Source organism: Sapajus apella, unplaced genomic scaffold (genome assembly GCF_009761245.1).
Source record: "Sapajus apella isolate SASKATOON/1434 unplaced genomic scaffold, GSC_monkey_1.0 scaffold6, whole genome shotgun sequence".
Lineage (NCBI taxonomy): Eukaryota > Metazoa > Chordata > Mammalia > Primates > Cebidae > Sapajus > Sapajus apella.
The window spans coordinates 61847603-61860852 of NW_022436946.1; the positions used below are offsets into that span (position 1 = coordinate 61847603).

The window sequence follows — 13250 nt, forward strand, 5'->3', positions numbered from 1 at the left end:
TTTTTTTTTTTTTTTAAGCACTTTTCTGCTTAAGGGAAAAGAGCTAAGTACCAATAATTCTCTTCTGACTTTACATAGAAAATTCACATGTATTTGTATCTTCTAGAACACAAGGGGGTCAGGGTGACCAACCCTCTGAGCTTATCTAGGAGTAAGGGCTTTCCTGGGTTGTGGGACTTTCAGTGCTAGAACTGGGGAGGTCCTGGGCAAATAGGGAAGAGTTTGTACAAATATTAACCAGGAAAACAACTTTTCAAGGCAATCAGTTACAACAGATTGTTCAGATGTTAGAGGTTACTTTTACAGGGCATAGCAATTATCTTTGAAGCCCAAGTGTTTTACAAGATGTATTAGTAATTAAATTTCTCTGTTAAATTTTGTGTCACAAAACAAAATCTGCATTTCTGCACCTAGTGGAGAGGGACTTATATTTTCGTATTGTTTGAATTATTTTTATTAGGAATTCAAATGACCTATAGTTTCAAGGCAAAGTACTGGAATTCCATTAGTAAACATTAAGAAAGAAAAGGCTGGCCTCAGAAGCTCAATCATGCAATGCGGAAAGAAAATGGGGCAGGCAGTATCTTGCATCAGCCCTGTCCCTTAATTACAAGCAGTTCGTCATATATATGATTGATTTAATACTAATTCTTTGACAGGCACTGAGCACCTAATTATTATCTTGTTTCTGAGATTACAACTAACCTTTTGAGCTTGCTTAATAAATGTCTTTTCCAGGATCATATCACTGTAAAAGTGGCAAATATTGATATATTGTATATTCAAATAATTTCAAATTATATTTTAATTTTAAAAACCATCAATTTATATCCATCTTAGACACAATAGTAAGGAAATTCCTTCATGGCAAAATGATTGTATCTCTTAGAAGTGTGGAGGAAAAAAATTGGTGTAGGAAAAAGCTGGAGAAATTAAATGTGGGAACAGCGACCCCTTCTCTCCAGAAGTATGTGAGGGTGGCACAGTGCCTGAGAGTACTGGTGAGCTGTGATTATGTAGTTCTGTGTGATATTCTGTGTTTATTTCCTCATTATCGAAGATTCTTTAGGAAAGCCTTGGTGAATGTTCCAGGCTTTTTTTTTTCCTTCTGTGGTTTGGTTATTAATTGTGGTCAGTGCTTGATACCAGCAAGGAAGTAACCAGTACATTCAAAGGGGAATCTTGAGATAAGATATGGGGCTCCACTGACCAGTACCCCTCCCACAGGGAGATTGGCCCTGTATTGTGAAGTTTGTAGTCATTGGCTGCTATATTTTAAAGGAAAGTAGGCAACCACCAATCCAGACAGAAGTGGGTGAACAGTCTCAGCTTACTCATGTATAGGGAACTCAGAAAAGACATTCATCTCTACTTCTAAAACAATTTGAAAACTTGGAATGATTGAAAATATCATTTTAGTCTTCTGTTGCTATAGAACTATGGTGTTCTCCGCATGTTCTCACTCATAGGCAGGTGTTGAACAATGAGAACACATGGACACAGGGAGGGGAGCACTACACACTGGGGTCAGTTGGGGGGAAATAGGGGAGGGACGGTGGGGGGTGGGGAGCTGGGGAGAGATAGCAAGGGGAGAGATGTAGGTGATGGGAGGAAGGCAGCAAATCACACTTCCACGTGTGTACCTATGCAACAACCTTGCATGTTCTTCACATGTACCCCAAAACCTAAAATGCAATAAAATAAATAAATGGGGGAAAAAAAGAACTATGGTGTTCTATAAAAAAAGTTCTTTCACACTAGCAATAATGATTGAAGTGTTTTGTGAAATTAGATTCATGACAGGTAGCTAAGGTACTTTGTGATTAGTGGGACAGCTTGGCTGTAATTACATTGACCTAATCATTTCTTACTTCCCTGCCATAGAATATTTTAGAATAGATGGTTCCTACCTAAATCAAAATATTGAAGAGAACATTATATGAATTCATTGTTACTTTCCTTAGACAAATTTTTCAAGGTCCTTGATAATAAGAATTAAATGGGAATGAAGTTAAAATTATAACACAAATAGTTTGTATAAAAGGTAACATTAAAAAAGAACAAGATTATTATTTTTTAAATATCTGAGTTGAAAAGTCTGTAGTTTCAAGTAAATATGAAGCACTTCAAAGGGTGTAAGAGAAGGTATAGTTTTCAAAGATATACCTAATCTTTAAGTTCCAATTTAAACATCATCTTCTTTAGTAATCTTCTCTGAATACTTGTGTTATATAAATATTTGCTTTTCTTCATACAACCATAGCATATTTTCTGTACTCCACATAGTACTTTCCATGATGTATTCTCTAGTATAATTGTTAATATAAATGTCATCTCTTACTAAATAAGTTGCTTGAGAATGGGATCCATGCCTTGATCATCTTTGTTTCTTGCTTCATGTAGCTCACATTAAAAATATTGAATGATTAACTGAAACTCCATTTAAATAATCTATTGAGTAGAGGATAGGTCTGCAGATTTTTCCTGTAAAGGACCAACTAGTAGATACTTTTAGGCTTTGTAGGCCAAGCGTTCTCTCTTTCAACTATTCAACTTTGCAATAGTAGTGTAAAAGCAGCCATAGACAATATATAAATGATAAGCATGGTGGTATTCCAATAACATTTTATTTACAAAAATAGATGGTAAGCTGGATTTGGTCCATGGGATGTAATTGCTGACCCTGTTGAAGAACATAGCAGTCATTGGATCTCCAACAAGAAATGTGTTAATTCAATAAACTAGTATCCTATATTTCTGGCACCCTCAATTGTAATAGCACACTCCCTGCTGCCTCCCTCGAAGTCCCCTCCCAACACACACACACACACACACACACACACACTCTTCTCAGATGTTTGGTGATTTTTGGCTGTCTCCTTGCATTTAAAGGAGGCATGTGTGTAGCTGACTGGAAGCTGCATGCATGTAGGTAGGGCATGTCCATGGTGAGCTTTCCTGTAGGGAGATCTGGCAGGCCCCTTTCATCAGGGATTTTGGAATAGTATCTTAAGATCTTTCTCTTGGGCAATCTAGCTGTTAGAGTTCTGGGAAACAAGGGAAGGAAGTGAATAGCATATTTGAACTTACTTCCCTCTTCTCAGTCATCTGTGTTCTTAGATCCTAAAACTACACGTGGGTGTTCTGTCATGTGCCACTGAGCCTTGGTCAGGAGCAGGACACAGAAGCTTTTGCCAGGAACCCATTGAGCTCTTCTGCTTTTCTCCAGACCAGACTGGGGATAGGGTATCCAGTTTCCTTACCTACTCTTCCAAGTCTGTCATTTATGACATAAACTTTAGGCCCCAATTCCTTCATGGTTTATGCTGTTGAAATTCAAAAACCCAACCTCTTTCAACCCAGATGTCTCTCCTTGTAGCATCCTGGTAGCATTACTAACCAAGAGAAGTGCAAGGGAAGGATTAAGTAAACACTGTAGGTAAACTGTAGTGAGTCTCAAAATAGGCTGAGGGACTTAGTCCTCATCACATGGTGATGAAAGAACTCCTTAACTTGCATTTTGTAAGCACAAACGATGTTTCCTTTACTGCTGTGACAATGTTGCCTAGCATGGGAGAGGTGTAACACAAGGTAGGTGCTTAGCAGATTTTTAAAATTATTTATTATTTATTATTATTTTTTAGAGACAAGGTCTTGCTCTGTTACCCAGGCTAGGGTACAGTGGCACAATCACAGCTCCCTGCAGCCTCGACCTCCCAGGCTCAAGTGATCCTCTTTCCTGCCTCAGGTGGGAGACTGGGACTACAGGTTTGCACTATCTCACCCGGCCAATTTTTGCATTTTTGCAGAAACGGGTTTTCACTATGTTGCCCAGGCAGGTCTCAGAATCCTAACCTTAAGTGATCCACCCGCCTCAGCCTCCAAAAGTGCTGGGATTACAGGCGTGAGCCAACATGCCCGACCAGATATTTGCTGAGTAACTTGAGAACATAAGGCTAGGAAGGAATTTCTCTGCTTTCTGATCACTGGGAATCTGTACATCTGATCTTCTATCATGTTTTCCACTTCTTTCTTAGTTCTGATTCAATGTGAAAATGCTGATGAATCTGTACTTGTTACACATGTATCTTCATATGAGGCTTGTCAAAAAAGATGACTATACGAATGAGCAGAAAAAGAAAAAAAATTCAAGAAAAATGCTGATTTATATTTACTTTTATTAATTTTTAGTTCCCAAGTACTGTCTTTTTAATCAACTGGTTTGTTTAGTACAATCATTAATTTGAATTAATTTAGGGTCCTTTAAATTAACTTATGCAGTTTCTCTTCTATTATTAAAGATTACTTAATTCAGTTAGGTTTTAACTGTAAAATCAACTGGTAACTCAGTAACCAAATTTGGGTATTTTCCAGATATAGGTAAACAGTATTACAGGATCAAATCTCTAACTTTCTTGAAATAACAGTAGATAAAGGACAAAAAAACTTTTAATTAATACTCAGTTAATCATTTATTAATTTATATGAGAGATGCTGCATATGCTTAGGATCTAATTTTCTCCAGCGAATGTTATTTGCCTTATTCATTTGACATCTGTCTAATATATTGACTGGATAAGTCAGAGGATACACTCTGACTGGTCCCCCTCTTACTTTTAATAATATTTTAATAATAGGCCCTTTAAGTCTTGGGCACATGGCTGCTCAGTAGATATATTATATCACATATTTCACAGACTGTCTTGCAGATAGGTGTGGCAGAGCAATTGTATACTAGCCTATAGAGCAGCAATGATTTTGTGCAACTTCTGGGTCTTATATTATGACCTTTGTCATAATTCAGGTAGTTCTAACTAATTAATTTGAAATTTCTTTAAAATATATGATTCAAGTTTATGATAAAGCAGACTGACTCAATTGTTCTCATTTAGTGAGATATTTGGTGTACTTACACAGTCATTCTAATACACTCAAATATATTTCTATATCTTGCTATATGCATTATGCTATGTACATTACATATACAGACTATCTACATTGTTATAATTGTATGTATGTATCTACTCTTATATATCTAATAAGAATATGAGTGACTACACATATCCATTACAAATAAGTTTATTTTTACTCGTTTCATATGCTAAGGACCGTATAAAGAAATCTGTTAGTTTTCTATATGGTCCTTGATATTACTTTCTTCTTAAAACTGGATTAGTCATGTCAAATAAAGAAAAAAACTTTTCAGGAAATACAAGCAAAGAGCAGAATCAAGACACTTGGAAACAGGGATAGGAGACAATAAACTTGTAAAGTATTTAAGCAGTGGGAATAAACTCTTGTCCAAGTGGAAATCAAGTATATGGGTTTAATTTTTCTTATAAATTCATAGAAAACAGCTCTAAATAGATTAATATAAGTCATAAGTGACATTAATGGGCTGTTTTAAACATAATTTAAAAAAGCTATACTGAGATTTTTTTTCTACTGTAAGTCTGACAAAGATCAGAGAGTTTGTCAATTAACTCATTGTTGCTTAGTGGAATTGTTTTCACTTTAATTTTTAATAGATAATTCTTCAACATGGTACCACATTAAAAAGTTCAAATGAATATGCAGTAAAAGGTCTTCCTTTTACCATTCTTAAAAACATTAGACAGTTCTATATTAAAAATGTGTTTTACTGGCCGGGCGCGGTGGCTCAAGCCTGTAATCCCAGCACTTTGGGAGGCCGAGGCGAGTGGATCACGAGGTCAAGAGATCTTGACCACCCTGGTCAACATGGTGAAACCCCGTCTATACTAAAACTACAAAAAATTAGCTGGGCATGGTGGCGCGTGCCTGTAATCCCAGCTACTCAGGAGGCTGAGGCAGGAGAATTGCCAGAACCCAGGAGGCGGAGGTTGCGGTGAGCCGAGATCGCGCCATTGCACTCCAGCCTGGGTAACAAGAGCGAAACTCCGTCTCAAAAAAAAAAAAAAAAAAAAAAAAATGTGTTTTATTTTGAAAGATTTGGTAGTTTGAATAAGGAATGAGTAAATTCCCTTGTATGTTTGTAAACAGGCAAGAGTTTAATTAGCAGTTTTCTATAACTCTGTGTAGTAAACATTGATTGTTATCTCTTGATATTCCAAATCCTGCCAATGACATGTAAACAAAAGTGTCTTGGGGTAGCTTTTGGGAGCTTCTTTAAAAGACAATGATCACACACCTTTAACACACACTTTGTCCCTTTCTCCATCCTGCTGACTGAAACATGGATGCAATGGCTGCCATTTTGAACCCCACTGAGTATGGCTTTGTCTTAGGGTGGTGAAATGATGAGCTGAAAAGATCCTGGACCCCTGAAGATTTTGTAGAATAGAGCCCCATACCAGTTCTGCACCCCTAACTCTACACCTTTATATGTGATAGAAATAAAATTGTATTTATGCTAATGTTTTACATCTCAATAAATTGTGGACAAATCCAATTGCTACTGATAGACTAACCAGGACATTTATAAAAATTCTACCTAATAGCAGAATACAGAGCATGTGAAAACATGAGAAACAATGAAAACATGTTCTGAATAAAAATCTCAATGCTTAATGATCCCAGAATGAAGAGGATTGGAACTTCCCAGGAGGGAATGTGGCAGCATAAGGAGTTAATCCCTTTTCCTCCTAAGGATTGTTATCCTATCCAATAAAGGAGACAGGATTTCTGAAATGCCAAAGGAATGATGCCCAGGTGGTCCCAGTGATAGCACTTGTGTGAAACCACCACACTGATTAGCAGAGGGTACATTTTGTAGCTAAACTCCTAGGCTGTCTCCAGCCCTTCTGCCCTGGATCTGTGCTTGCTAGTGGCTTATATTTAGAGAGTTGAAGCATAATCACCCTCTATTTTAGAGCTTTAGGACTAAGTATCACTAGTTGGTTTTATTTATACAAGATAGCTGCTTCAACTCCATGTATTACATCTTTATTTAAGTCAAGAAGAAGGGGGCATAGGGCACCACTTTTTATTAAAAAAAATTTAATTAAATAGCTTTTGATATGCAAGTGGTTTTTTGTAACATGGATAAATTATATAGTGGTAAATTCTGAGATTTTAGCGAACCTGTCACCCAAGTAGTGTACACTATACACAATAGGTAGTTTTATATCCCTAGACCCCGTCTCACCCTCCCCTTTCTGAATCTCTGTAGTCCATTATATCACTCTGTATGCCTTTGCTTACTCATAGCTTAGCTCCCACTTATAAGTGATAACACACAGCTTTTGGTTTTCCAATTCTGCATTATTTCATTTAGAATAAGGGCTTTTAGCTCCATTCAAGTTGTTGCAAAAGACATTATTTCATTCCCTCTCACAGCTGGATAGTATTCCATGATGTATATATACCATATTTTCTTTTCCATTCATTGGTTGATGGCACTTAGGTTGTCTCCACATCTTTGCAATTATAAATTGTGCTACTATAATAATATATGTGCAAGTGTCTTCTTCATATAATGATTTCTTTTCCTTTGGGTATATGATGCCCAGTAGTGGGGTTGCTGGATTAAATGGTATATTTCTTTTTAGCTCTTTAAGGAATCTTCATACTGTTTTCCTTAGAGGCTGTACTAGTTTGCATTCTCACCAGCAGTGTAAAAGTGTTTCCTCTTCCCTACATCCATGCCAACATCTATTGTTTTTTGACTTTTTAATAATGGCCATTCTTGCAGGAGTAAGGTGGTATCTCATTGTGGTTTTAATTTGCATTTCCCTGATGATTAATGGTGTTGAGCATTTTTTTGTTGGCTGCTGGTATATCTTCTTTTGAGGAATGTTTATTAGCCCACTTTTTGATGGGATCATTTATTTATTCTTCTTGCTGATTCTTTTGAGTTTCTTGTAGATTCTGGATACTAGTCCTCTGTCAGATGCATAGTTCCCAAATATTTTCTCCCAATTTTCAGATTGTCTGTTTACTTTGCTGATTATTTCTTTTGCTGTGTAAAAACATCTTTGTTTATTTAGATCCTTTTTATTTATTTTTGTTTTTTGCAGCATTTCCTCTTGGGGTTTTAGTCATGACTTTTTCCACCTAGCTCAATGTCTAAAAGTTTTTCTAACATGGTCTTCTAGAATTTTTATGGTTTCAGTTCATATAGTTGAGTCTCTGATTCATCTTGAGTTGATTTTTGTATAAGGCGAGAGATAGGGATTCAGTTTCATTCTTCTACATCTGGCTTGCAGGTTTTCCCAGTACTGTTTATTAAATAGGGTGCCTATTCACCAATTTATGTTTTTGTATGCTTTGTCAAAGATTAGTAGTTGGCTGTTCAATTCTGGTTTTATTTCCAGGTTCTCTATTCTGTTTCCCTAGCCTATTCACCTCCATTTTTTTTTTTTATAAGTACCGTGCTGTTTTGGTTACTATAGTATAATTTGTAGTCTGGTAATGTAATGTCTCCAGATTTGTTCTTTTTGCTTAGGATTGCTTTGGCTACTCAGGCTCTGTTTTGTTTCATATGAATTTTTAGATTGATTTCTAATTCTGTAAAAAATGATATTGGTATTTTGATAGAAATTGCATTGAATCTGTAGATTGATTTGGGCAGTATGGTCATTTTCACAATATTGATTCTTTCAATCCATGAGCATGGGGTATATTTCCATTTGTTTGTGTCATCTGTGATTTCTTTCGGCACTGTTTTGTAGTCATCCTTGTAGAGCTCCTTCACTTCCTTGGTTAGGTATATTCCTAAGTATTTTATTTTACTTTTTGCTGCTGTTGCAAAAGAGATTGAGTTCTTGGTTTGTTTATCAGCTTGGTTGTTGGTATATAGCAGTGTTACTGATTTGTGTACATTGATTTTGTAACCTGTGACTCTACAGAACTAATTGATCAAATCTAGGAGTCTTTTGGAGGAGTCTTTAGGATCTTCTATGTATATGATTATATCATTAACAAACAGTGACTGTCTGACTTCCTGTTTTCCAATTTGAATGCCTTTTATTTCTTTCTCTTGCCTAATCGCTATGGCTAGGACTTCCAGAACTAAGCTGAATAGGAAGTGGTGAAAGTCGGCATCCTTGTCCTGTTTCTGTTCGCAGGAGGAAGGCTTTAAACTTTTCCCCATTCAGTATGATGTTGGCTGTGGGTTTGTCATATATAGCTTTTATGACTTTGACATAAGTGTCTTCTATGCCTGGTTTGTTGAGAGTTTTAATCTTAAAGCGATGCTGGATTTTGTCAAATGCTTTTTCTGTTTCTATTGAGGTAATTACATGGTTTTTGCTTTTAATTATATTCATGTGATGTATTACTTTTATTGACTTGAGTATGTTAAATAATCCCACATTCCTGAGAAGAAACCAACTTGACCATAAAGTGTTATCTTATTTTTTTCTTCTGAACTGTCTTTTTGATATGCTGCTGGATTCAGTAAGCTAGTATTTTGTCAAGGATGTTTGCATCTACATTCATTGGTGATACTGGTCTGTAGTTTTCTTTATTTGTTTTGTCCTTTCCTGGTTTTGATATCAGGGTGATATTGGCTTCATAGAATGCTTTGTGGAGGACTCTATTTCAGCCTTTTGGAATAGTTTCATGACGACTGGTACCAATTCTTCTTTGAATGTCTGGTCGAATTCAGCTGTGAATCCATCTAGTCCTGACTTCTTTAGGTGGTAATATAAAAATTACTGATTCAATCTAGCTGCTTGTTATTTGTTTGTTCAGGTTCTCATTTCTTCTAACTTAACCTAGAATGCTTGTATGTTTCCAGGAATTTATCTATTTCCTTTAGGTTATCTGTTTTATGCTCATAAAGGTGTTCATAGTAGTCCCAAATGATCTTTTGTATTTCTGTGGTATCAATTGGAATGTTTCTGATTTCATTTCTTTTTTTTTTTTTTTGACAGCCTGAATTTAACTTTTACTTAAGTAAGTGTTTATGAAATCAAAACACTAGGTAAATATGTCCTCCAATTTCTTTAGGTTTTAGCATAACCATTAGATCTCTACAAAGTTGCAGTACATTCCATTGTGGCAATGGGTTTAAGGAGACTGATGCTGGCATCTACAGCAAACTCTAGTGAGGGCATTGCAGTTAGCCTGGTGCTACTTCTGGTTCTACCAATAATTCCCAGTGAGGCTTGGGAAATGGGGGTACAGCCACTCTGGCTGCTGGACCTCATTTCATCATCCTTAAAATGAGAGGACCCCTAGATAATTTCTAAAAACTTCTGGCTTTCACACACTTTAAAAAAATTTCTATAGGTTATTGGGGAACAGGTGGTGTTTGGATAATGAGTAAGTTCTTTAGTAGTAATTTCTGAGATTTTGGTGCACAAACCACCCGATCAGTAGACATTGTACCCTATTTGTAGTCTTTTGTCTCCGAACCCCTTCCTGCCTTTCCCCTTGAGTCCCCAAAGTCCATATGTCATTCTTACGCCTTTGCATCCTCATAGCTTAGCTCTCACTTATGAGTGAGAACATATGATGTTTGGTTTTCCATTCCTGAATTATTTCACTTAGAAAAATAGTTTCCACTCTCATCCAGGTCACTGCAAATACCATTAATTCATTCCTTTTCATGGCTGAATAGTATTCCATCATATATATGTATGTATGTATATCACAGTTTTTTATCCACTTGATCGATGGGCATTTGGGTTGGTTCCACATTTTTGCAATTGCAAATTGTGTTGTTATAAATGTTAAACATTGGTGTACAAGTACTTCTTTTCCTCTGGGTAGATATTCAGTAGTGGGATTACTGGATCAAATGGTAGTTCTACTTTTAGTTCTTTAAATAATTTCCACACTGTTTTCCATAGTGGTTGTACTAGTTTGCATTCTCACCAGCAGTGTAGAAGGGTTCACTGTTTACTACATCCGTGCCAACATCTACTATTTTTTGATTATGGCCATTCTTGCATGAGTAAGGTGGTATCACATTGTGGTTTTGATTGCATTTCCCTGATCATTAGTAATGTTGAACATTTTTTCATGTGTTTGTTGGCCAGTTGTATATCTTCTTTTGAGAATTGTCTATTCATGTCCTTAGCCCACTTTTTGATGGGATTGTTTGTTTTCTTCTTGTTTGTTTATTTGTGTTTGTTGCAGATTGGATATTAGTCCCTTGTCAGATGTATAGATTGTGAAGATTTTATTTTTCTTACACTGTGGGTTGTCTATTTACTGATTGTTTCTTTTGCAGTGCAAAAGCTCTGATTTAATTAAATACCAACTATTTATCTTTGTTTTTATTGCATTTGCTTTTGGGTTCTTGGTCATGAAATCTTTGCCTAAGCCAATGTCTAGAAGGGTTTTTCCAATGTTATCTTCTAGAATTTCTATAGTTCCAGGAATTAAAGTCCTTAATTCATCTTAAGTTGATTTTTGTATAAGATGAAAGATGTGGATTCAGTTTCATTCTTTTATATGTGGTTAGCCAATTATCCCAGAACCATTTGTTAAATAGGGTGTCCTTTCTCCACTTTATGTTTTTGTTTGCTTTGTCAAAGCTCAGTTGTTGTAAGTTTTTAGGTTTATTTCTGGGTTCTCTATTCTGTTCCCCTGTCCTATGCCTATTTTTATACCAGTACCAAGCTGTTTTGGTGAATATGGCCTTATAGTATAGTTTGAAATCAGGTAACGTGATTTCTTCACATTTGTTTTTTTTTTTTGCTTACTCTTGCTTTGGCTGTGTGGGCTCTTTTTCAGTTCCATATGAATTTTAGAATTTTTTTTTTCTAATTCTGTGAAGAATGATGGTGGTATTTTGGTGGGAATTGCATTGAATTTGTAGATTGCTTTTGGCAGTATGGTCATTTTCACAATATTGATTCTACCGGCCAGGTGTGGTGGCTCATGCCTATAATCCTAGCACTATGGGAGGCCAACATGGGTGGATCACTTGTCAGGAGTTTGAGACCAACCTGGCCAACATGACAATACCCCATGTCTACTAAAAATACAAAAGTTAGCTGGACGTGGTGATGTGTGCCTGTAATCCCAGCTACTCAGGAGGCTGAGTCACAAGAATCAGTTGAACTCAGAGGTGGAGGTTGCAGTGAGCCATGATTGCACCACTGAACTCCAGTCTGGGTGACAGTGTGATTGTGTCTCAAAAAAAAAAAAATTGATTCTACCCTTCTATTAGCATGGGATACCATTTGTTTGTGTCATCTGTAATTTATTTCAGCAGTGTTTTGTAGTTTTCCTTGTAGAAGCCTTTCACCTTCTCAGTTAGGTATATTCCCAAGTTTTTTGGTTTTTTTCTGTTTGCAGCTATTATAAAATGGATTGAGTTCCTGATTGGGTTCTCAGATTGTCTGCTGTTGGTGTATAGAAGAACTACAGATTTGTGTACTTTAATTTTGTATCCAAAAACTTTGCTGAATTCTTTTATCAGTTCTAGGAGCTTTCTGGAAGTCTTTATGGTTTTCTAGGTAAATGATTATGTCATAAGCAAACAGAGATCATTTGACTTCTTTTTCTTTATACTAATAATTTGTATTTGAATTTTTCTTAGAATGACATTAAAAAGCAAATAAAAAAACATGACAAATGAAGAGAAAAGCCACAGAAAGTAGGAAATAGCTTTGTATTTTAGTACTTTGAATAGCACTTCTTTCCTGATTTTTGAACAAGGGGTTTACATTTTTATTATGCACCATGCCACAAAAATTATGTCACTTGTTCTGTTTTGGGGTTAGCATTATCTCTAGAAGATGCATTAGTATACCACTGTGTTCTCTCTCCCTCTTTTTTTTTTTTTCTGGTTTGATTTTCTTTATTATCACTCTATGTTTGTCTTTCTTCTTTGCTTTTTAAAATCAGACTTGCCTTGGAATATCTTGGATATGTTAATCACTTATACTGTCTTTAATTTTATTATTTCTACCATGATCTTTTTTTTTTATTGCATTTTAGGTTTTGGGGTACAGGTGAAGAACATGCAAGGTTGTTGCGTAGGTACACACATGACAGTGTGATTTGCTGCCTTCCTCCCCAACACCTACATGTGGCATTACTCCCCATGCTATCTCTCCCCACCTCCCCACCCCCTGTCCCTCCCCCATTTCCCCCCAACAGACCCCAGTGTGTAGTGCTCCCCTCCCTATGTCCATGTGTTCTCATTGTTCAACACCCACCTATGAGTGAGAACATGCAGTGTTTGATTTTCTGCTCTTGTGTCAGTTTGCTGAGAATGATGGTTTCCAGTTTCATCCATGTCCCTACAAAGGACACGAACTCATCATTTTTGATGGCTGCATAATATTCCATGGTGTATATGTACCACA

The 13250-nt window shown here is 36.3% G+C and overlaps 1 long non-coding RNA gene across 1 annotated transcript in view; it reads left to right on the plus strand.

Annotated features, from left to right (window-relative positions):
* The first annotated feature begins 8675 nt into the window (after nucleotides 1-8675).
* LOC116549624 overlaps nucleotides 8676-13250 on the plus strand; it is a 10985-nt gene continuing 6410 nt past the window's right edge. The window contains exons 1-2 of the long non-coding RNA XR_004267968.1: nucleotides 8676-9090; nucleotides 11474-11482. This is a non-coding gene — a long non-coding RNA (uncharacterized LOC116549624). The remainder of the gene's footprint in view (nucleotides 9091-11473; nucleotides 11483-13250) is intronic.